Source organism: Herpailurus yagouaroundi, unplaced genomic scaffold (assembly GCF_014898765.1).
Source record: "Herpailurus yagouaroundi ecotype Mexico unplaced genomic scaffold, PumYag 190, whole genome shotgun sequence".
Classification (NCBI taxonomy): Eukaryota; Metazoa; Chordata; class Mammalia; order Carnivora; family Felidae; genus Herpailurus; species Herpailurus yagouaroundi.
This window is the reverse complement of record NW_024412421.1, coordinates 17,581,402-17,590,847: the sequence shown is the minus strand read 5'-3', so window position 1 is coordinate 17,590,847 and position 9,446 is coordinate 17,581,402. Positions and strand designations below refer to the sequence as shown.

General features: G+C 34.6%; 1 long non-coding RNA gene across 3 annotated transcripts in view; it reads right to left on the bottom strand.

The window, feature by feature from the left end:
- The window catches only part of LOC121045395 (uncharacterized), a 467,047-nt gene that overhangs the window by 44,375 nt on the left and 413,226 nt on the right, over window positions 1-9,446 (bottom strand). The gene's annotated exons all lie outside the window — the stretch shown is intronic.

The following is a 9,446-nucleotide window of genomic DNA, read 5'->3' as shown; positions in this document are numbered from 1 at the left end:
ATATATAAATTAAGTAAACTCCAGGACCTAGCCAGAAATGGATATCCAGTAATTACCTGATAAAGATTTCAAAATAATTTTTCTACAGAATCTCAGATAGCTAAAATAAAACACAGAAAAGCAATTTAACAATACAAGGAAAACAATACTAAAACAAAATGAGAAGTTCTAAGATTAAAAAAACATTGAAAAAAACCAAAACAGAAAATTTGAAGCTGAAGATACAATGACTGAACTGAAGAATTCAATAGATGATTTCAGGAGCAGACTTGAAGAAGGAGAAGAGAGAATCCATAAGCTGGAAGACAGATCAATTGAAATTAGAAAATTAGAAGAACAAAAAGAAAAAAGAATGAAAGGGTATGAGGATAGCCCACAGGAGGTATGGGACACCATCAGCAAAAATAATGTCTGCATTACCGGAGTCCCAGAAGGAGAAAAGAAGGAGAGAAAATAGAAACCTTATTAAAATAAGTAACCACAGAAAACTTCCTAAAGATGAGGAGAGCTTTGGGCATCCAAGTTCATGAAGCTAATAGGTCACCTGAAAATTTCAATCTGAAATCTTATTCTCCATGACACAGAATAATAAAATTGTATAAAACCAAAGATGAATTGTAAAAGTAAAAGAGAAAAACAAAAACAAAAACCAAAAAAACCTCTATAAGGGAACCTCCCTAAGGCCATCAGCAGATCTTTCAGCAGAGATCTTACAGGCCAGGAGAAAATGGGAGAATATATTCAAAGTGCTAAAAGAAACTGCCAGCCAGAACACCTTACCTAGCAAAAGTATTCCTCAGACTGAAGGCAAAGTAATAACTTTCCCTAATAAACAAAAGCTGAGCAAATTCATCACCACTAAGCCCACCTTACAAGGAAAGCTGAAAGGAGTCCTTCAAGCTGAAATAAAAAGATGCTAATTAGTAACATGAAAACATATGAAAATATACACCATACCAGTAAAAGTAAACGTAAGTCTGATAGGTAAACACATAGTTAGGGTACCCTAATGCTCTAAGATGTGTTAAGTAAACTCTAGAATAAAGGTCAAAGGATGAAAGCACTAATGAAAAAGGTTATAACTTCAACAATTTATTTTTAAACTTTTTAATGTTTATTTATATTTTAGAGAGAGACAGAGACAGAGAGTGTGTGTGAGCGACGGAATGGCAGAGAGAGAGGCAGACCAGAATCCAAAGCAGGCTCTAGGCTCCAAGCTGTCAGCACAGAGCCCGATGTGGGACTCGAACCCACAAACTGTGGAGATCATGACCTGAGCTGAAGCCAGACACTCAACCGACTAGCCACCCAGGAGCCCCATATAACTTCAACAATATAAAAAAAAAAAAAATCAATGTTTATTTTTGAAAGAGAGAGAGAGAGAGAGAGAGAGAGCGTGCGCATGTATGTATGTGTGCCTGAGATGGCAAGGGGCAGAGAGAGACCGAGACACAGAATCTGAAGTAGGCTCCTGGCTCTGAGCTATCAACACAGACATGGGGCTGCAGCTCATAAGCTGTGAGATCATGACCTGAGCCAAAGTCAGACACTTAATCAATAAGCCACCCAGGCACCCCAACAAATTTTTAATAATACACACAAAAATGTAAATGCACATTAAAAACATAATGAGGGGATAAAGAGAGGTATATGATCAAAGTTAAATTGTGATTGGTGTAAAATAGACTTTTATATCTTTACAGTGTTTTATGTAAACTTCATGGGAGCCACAAAGCAAAAATCAACTTTAGGTACACAAAAATAAAGAGAAGGGAAATTATCAATATACAAAGGAAGTTAATAGAAAAGGAAGAAAAATGCGACTACAAAATAGCCAAAAAACAATAGGAGGGCACTGATAAGTCCTTAGCTATGGATATTTACTCTCAATGTCATTGGATTTAATTTTCCACTCAAAAGACAAAGAGTGGCTGGATATATATAAAAAACAAAAACAACAATGGAAAACACAACTGTATGCCACCTACCAGAGAGACTTAGTTCAGCTCTAAGTATAGAAACAGATTTAAAGTGAGTGGATGGCAAAAAATATTCCATACAAGTGGACAGCAAACAAACACACAAACAAAAGCAGGAGTAGCTACATTAATATCAGATAAAATAATCTTAAATCAAAAATGGTAACAAGAGACAAAAAATGGCTGTTATATAATAAGGTGGTCAAATCATCAAGAAGATAGAAAATAAATATATATGCAGCATCTTAATATATTAAGTAAATATTAACAGATATGAAAGGAGAAACAGACACCAATAAGAATAGGGAACTTTGATGCCCCACTTTTAACAATGGACAGATTATTCAGACAGAAAAAGTCAACATTGCAACGTTAGACTTGTACCATAGTTTAGACCAAAAGGACCTAACAAACATAAAGAACACTTCCTCCAACAACAGCAAAATGCATTCTCTTCATGTGCACAAAACTGTTCTCCAGGATAGAGCACATGCTAGGTCACAAAACAAGTCTCAGTAAATTTAAGAAGGTTGAAGTCATACCAAGTATCTTTTCCAATCACAAGGTTATGAAAGTAGAAATCAGTAACATGAGGAAAGCAATAAAATTCAAAAATGTGTGGGGATTAAACAACATTCTCAAGAATAACCAATTAGTCAAAGAAGAAATCAAAAGAGCAAGTAAGAAATCTTCTGAAATGAAAATGGAAGCACAACATATCAAAACCTATGGGATGCTGCAAAAGCAGTTCCAATAGGCATATTTATAGCGATAAATCCTATGTTAAAAAATAAGATCTCAACGTCTTATTGCATCTCAAGAAACTAGAAAAAACAAACAAACAAACAAAAAAACACCAAAAAAAAAAAAAAACCCTAACATAATAGCAAAGAGCAATGAAACTAAGAGCTGTTTATTTGGGTGAAAAAAAGAGAAACCTTTAGCTAGACTGAGAAAAACAGAGGACTCAAAATATAAATCAGAAAATAAAGACATTACAACTGATATCAAAGCAATACAAAAGGTTTGTGTGAGACTAATATGAGCAATTATATGCCAACAAACTGGATAACCATAGAAGAAATAAATAAACTCTTAAGAACATCCAACCTGCCAAGATTAGATGATGAAGACATAGAATATTTGAAAAGGCAAATATTGGAGTAAGGAGATGGAGGCAGTAATCAAAAAACTCACAAAATGGAAAAGATCAAAACCAGTTAATTTCACTGGGGAATTCTGCCAAACACTTGAAGAATTAATGCCAATCCTTTTCAAACTCTCCCCAAAACTGAAGGGGCTAGGGAACACTCTCCAACTCATTTTATAAGGGAATACCCTGATGGCAAGGCCAGATAAGGATACTACAAGAAAAGAAAAACTACAGGCCAATATTCCTGATGTATATACATTAAAAAATTCTCAACAAAATATTAGCAAACTGAATCCAACAACAATTTACAAGGATCATTTACTATGATCAAGTGAGATTTATCCCTGGGATGCAAAGAAGGCTCAACATATACAAATCAAGAAATGTGAAAAAAAAAATCAAGGAATGTGATAACCATAATAGAATGAAAAATAAAAATCCTATATTCATCCCAATAAATTCATAAAAAGCTTGTGACAAAGTACAACATTCTTTTATGATGCTCAAATACATAATGAATTGGGTATAAGAGGAACATAACTAACACAGTAAGTAACTACCAGGTATTTACCCAAAGAATACAAAAATGCTCATTCAAAGGGATACATGCATCCTGATGTTTATAGCAGAATTGTTTACAATAGCCAAGATATGGAAGCAGCCCAAGTGTCCCTTAATTGATGGATAAAGATGTGGTACATATACACATAACTTAGCCATAAAATAGGTTACTTAGCCATAAAATAAAGAATGAAATCTTGACATTTGCAATGACAGGGATGAAATTAGAGAGTATTATGCTAAGGAAAGTAAGAAAGAAAAAGAGAAATACCATATGATTTCACTCATACGTGGAATTTAAAAAACAAATGAGTAAAGGGACAAAAAAAAAGAGAGGCAAACCAAGAAACAGAGTCTTAACTACAGAGAACAAACTGATATTTACCAGAGGGGAAGAGAGCGGGGGGGAGGGGGGGGCAGGGATGGGTAAATTGGTGGAAGAGATTAAAGAGTACACTTTTGATTAGAACTGGGTTATATATGGAAGTTTTGAATTACTATATTGTACCCCTGAAAATAATATAACACTGTATGCTAACTGGAATTTAAATAAAAACTTTTAAAAAACAAACAATCCCTTTTATATAATTATACCCAAAATAATAAAATACCTAAGAATAAATGTAACCAAGGAGGTAAAAGACCTGTCTTCTGGAAACCATAAAACAGTGATGAAAGACATTAAAGATGACAGAAATGGAAAGATAATCAATGCTTATGGGTCAGAAGAATATTGTTAAAATGTCCATAGTACCCAAAGCATTCTAGAGACTCAATGCAATCCCTATCAAAATACCAACATTTTTTACAAAACTAGAACAAGCGATCCTAAAATTTGTATGGAACTACAAAAGACCACCAAATGCCAAAAGAATCTTGATAAAGAAGAACAAAGCTAGAAGTATCACAATTCCAGATTAAAAGATATATTACAAAGCTATATCAGTCAAACAGTATGGTATTGGTACAAAAGTGGACACAGAGCAATAGGACAGAATAGATGACCTGGAAATAAACCCATGCTTATGTGGTCAATTAATCTATGACAAAGGAGGCAAGAATATACAATGGGGAAAAGACACACTCTTTAAAAAATGATGTTGGCAAAACTAGACAGCCACGTGCAAAAGAATGAATCTGGACCACTTTCTTACGTGGCACAGAAAAATAAACTCAAAATGGGTTAAAGATCTAAATGTGAGACATTAAAACATAAAACTAGAAGAAAACATAGGCAGTAATATCTTTGACATTGACCTTAGCAACATTTTTCTAGATATGTCTCCTGAAGCAAAGGAAACAAAAGCAAAAATATTGAGACTATACTGAGATAAACTTTTGCACAAGGAAGGAAACTATCAACAAAACAAGGAGCAGAATGAGAATACATAAATAGACACTTTTCCAAAGAATACATACAGATGGCAAACAGACACATGAAAAGATGCTCAACATCACTCATCATTAGGGAAATGCAAATCCAAACCACAATGACTTATCACCTTACACCTCTCAGAATTGCTAGACTCAAACAACAACAACAACAACAAGAAATAAACATTGGCAAGATGTAGAGTAAAAGGAACTCTCCTGCACTGTTGGTGGGAATGTAAATTGGTGTAGCTCCTGTGGAAAACAGTATGGAGGTTCCTCAAAAAATTAAAAATAAAGTGCCATATAAGCCAGTAGTTCCACTACCGGGTCACCCAGAGAAAGTGAAAATACTAACTTAAAAAGATATTTACACTTCTATATTCATTGCAGCATTATTTACATTGGCCAAGATATGGAAACAAGTCAAATGTCCAGTGATAGATAAAGGGATAAAGAAGATGCACACACACACACACACACACACACACACACACACACACTGGAATATTGCTCATCTGTAAAAAAAAAAAAAAAAAAAGAATGGCATCTTGCTCTTTGTAACAACACAGATGGACCTAGAGAATATTATGCTCAGTGAAATAAATCAGAAAGACTATATCATTTCATATATATACATATGAAACACACACATATGTGAAACACACACACATGTGAAACACACATGTGAAACACACACGTGGAACACATATGTGAAACACACATGTGTGAAACACATATGTGAAACATATATATGAAACATATATGTGTGTGTGTGTTTTAGTACATACACTAAAACAAATGAACAAATAATAGACTTTTAAATACAGAGAACAAACTGATGTTTGCCAGAGGGGAAGTGAGTGTAAGGATAGGTGAAATACATAAAGGGGATTAAAGGGTACAAACTTACAGTTGTAAAATAAATAGGTTATGCAGTTGGAAGATACAGCATAGAGAACATAGTAATATTCTAATAATGATGTTTGGTGACAGATGGTGACTACACTTATCAAAGCACTGGGTAATGTACACAACTGTTGATAAAAAAATAAAAACAGAACTACCATATAATCCATCAATCCCACTTCTGGGTATATATCCAAAGAAATTGAAATCAGAATCTTCCAGAGATATCTACACTCCCATGTTGGTTGCAGCATTATTCACAATATCTAAGACATGGAAACAACCTAAGTATCCATCAACAGATGAATGAATAAGACATATACAAATGGAATAGTAATATATCTTTAGAGAAATTGACTTAGGGAAGAAATCTTATAAGAAACATTTAAGAAAGAGATAACACTAATCTCACAAAATTTCTTTTAGAAAACAGAAAATTGGGTAACACTTCGGACCTGTTTAAGGTCAATATTACTCTGATAATCAAAACGTAACAAGCATATTATTAGTAAATAAATTCATAGTCCAAATGCAAAAGTCCTTAAAAGTGTGTTAGGAAAATTAATCCAGAAATACCAAAAAGGGGTAATGCATCATTGGGATTTATTCCAAAATGCAAAATTGATTGATTTGGGCATGCTAACCTAGTGTAATTTACCACATTAACAAAATAAAACAGAAAAACATTAGGTAATTACTTTAATAGATGCAGGAAAAAAGCATTTGACAAAATTCAGTCTCATGGTATTATAGAGGGGGGAAAAGCTCTCAGGAATCTAGGAATAGAAGGAAAGTTTTTCAAGCTAATAAAGGACATCCATGAAAAAAAAAATACAGACAACATTTCGCTTTAGGTTAAGTATTAAATGTGTTCTGAGATGGAGAATACAAGGATGTCTACTCTTACCATTTCTATTCAACATTGTACTGCACATTTTAGCCAATACATTCAAGTAGAAGGCATGAGATTAGGAAGAGATAACTGTATTCACAGATGACATGATTGTTTACATAGGATTAATGCACCTAATAAAACCTACTAAAATTATTGTCAATTTGCATGGCATACAAATCAACTTACAGAAATCAATTCTATTTCTATAGACTAGATTAGTAGTCAGTCTCCAAAATGGTCCCCAGTGATCCTTGCCTCCCACTATTTATTCCCCCCAGACACTGAACCAGGGCTGCATTAAATGACCAATAGAATAAGTCACAAGTAACAAGGCATTACATAAAAGGCATTTTAGCTTTTCCTTAGGTCTTTTGGATGTGTGGTGGAAGCCAGTGACCCTGATACAAAGATATTCAAGCAACCCCATGGGGAGGCTCATAGAGTGAATATGATCAACACCAAATTGTCAACCCCGTGAGAGCTAATTTGTGATGGGATCATCTAGTCACAGGTCAAACCTTCAGATGGTTGCAGTTTTGTTTGATATTTCACAGCAGCCTTAGGAGACCTGGAATTTGCCATCTAATTGGCTCCAAACAGAGAAGGAACAATAGAGAAGGAATATAAAATACTGTTATATTAAGCCACTGAATTGTTGAGTGGTTTATCATACAGCAGTTGATAACTAATATAGTGATTGGGAAATGAACTTTAAAGTACTATCATCTACAACGACATTAACAAACATCAACAAAATATGAGGATAGTTTTGTTTTGTTTTTTTTAAATATAAGCCAGGCTTCTACACGGCAAACTATAAAACACTGTCCTGATGAAAATTAAAAAGACATAAACAAAAGGTTTACCATGTTCAGGGATTGGAAAATTCAATACTGTTAAGATATAATTCCTCCTCAAATTGTTCTACAGATTCATTGTGTTTCTAATTAAAATCCCAGCAGGTCCATTTGTGCTAATACGTGCATTCTAAAATGTATGTGCAAATTCAAAGGACCTAGAATAGTCAAAACCTATCTTAAGAAAAACAATACAAGACTTACAGTGCCTGATTTTGAAAAGCTTCAGCAAATGAAAATTTTGTGCAGCTGTATTGTAAGGACATATAATTCAATTAGAACAAAAATCAGAGTCCATAAATAAACTCACATCTATAGGTATCAAGGCAATTCAGTGGGGAAAGGAAAGTCCTTAAGAAATAGTGTTGGATCAACTGGACAGGTAGATTAAAAAATCAGGAAAGACCTCAATCCTTACCCATATCATTCACAAAAGTTAATTTTAAATGGATCATATAGCTCAGCATAAAAGCTAAAACTAGACAACTCCTATAAAAATATGAAAGAATATCTTCATGCCAATAACATAGATGAAAATTTCTTAGATGAGACTCCAATAGCACTAATAATAAAATACAAAAAAATAGACTTTAACATCTTCTGCTCTTGAAGAAAATCACCTTCAGAAAAGCGGCAGACTGGAAAAAAAAATATTTGCAAAGGACTTTTATCTAGAATCTGCAAAGAACTCATACAGTTCAATAATAAAACAAATAATCCAAGAAGAAAATGGAGAAATCACTGGCAAAAGAGATATACTCAGCCAACAAGTTTGTAAGAAGCGGCATCACACAGTCCTCAGAGAAGGGAAATCAAATCACAGGAGACACCACTTTACAGACAGACATCAGTACAGCTAAATTTTAAAAGACAGACAATATTAAGGGTTAGTAAGGATGTGGAACATGCTGGAATGCTCTTACATTGCTTTTGGAAATGTAAAACGGTTCAACTATGTTGAGAAACAATTTGATAGATTCTTATAAAGCTAAAAATACATCTACCCTGCAACTCAGAAATCCCACTCTTGGGTATTTATCCAAGTAAATGAGTACCTATCTCCAGAAAAATTCCTGTGCAGGAATGTTCTTCATAGCTTTATTCTTTAAAAAAAAAATTTTTTTTTTCAACGTTTATTTATTTTTGGGACAGAGAGAGACAGAGCATGAATGGGGGAGGGGCAGAGAGAGAGGGAGACACAGAATCCGAAGCAGGCTCCAGGCTCCGAGCCATCAGCCCAGAGCCTGACGCGGGGCTCGAATTCACGGACCGCGAGATCGTGACCTGGCTGAAGTCGGACGCTTAACCGACTGCGCCACCCAGGCGCCCCTATAGCTTTATTCTTAATAGCGAAAACTGTTATCACCCTCAAAGTCCATCTACAGGTGAACAGGTAAACAGACAGTGATGTAATCTTATAATTGAATACTGCTAGGCAATAAAATGGAACCAACTTCTTTTTTTTTTTTTAATAGTTTATTTATTTATTTTGAGAAAGAGAGAAGGAGAGAGCACGAGCAGTAGAGGGACAGAGCGAGGATCCCAAGCAGGCTCCATGCTGTCAGCGTGGAGCCCGACACAGGGCCCTGTGCCACAGAATCCAAGATCGTGACCTGAGCTGAAATTAAGAGTCAGACGCTTCCACTTGATGGGATGAGCACTGGGTGTTGTATGGAAACCAGTTTGACAATAAATTATATTAAAAAAAAAAAAAAATAAAC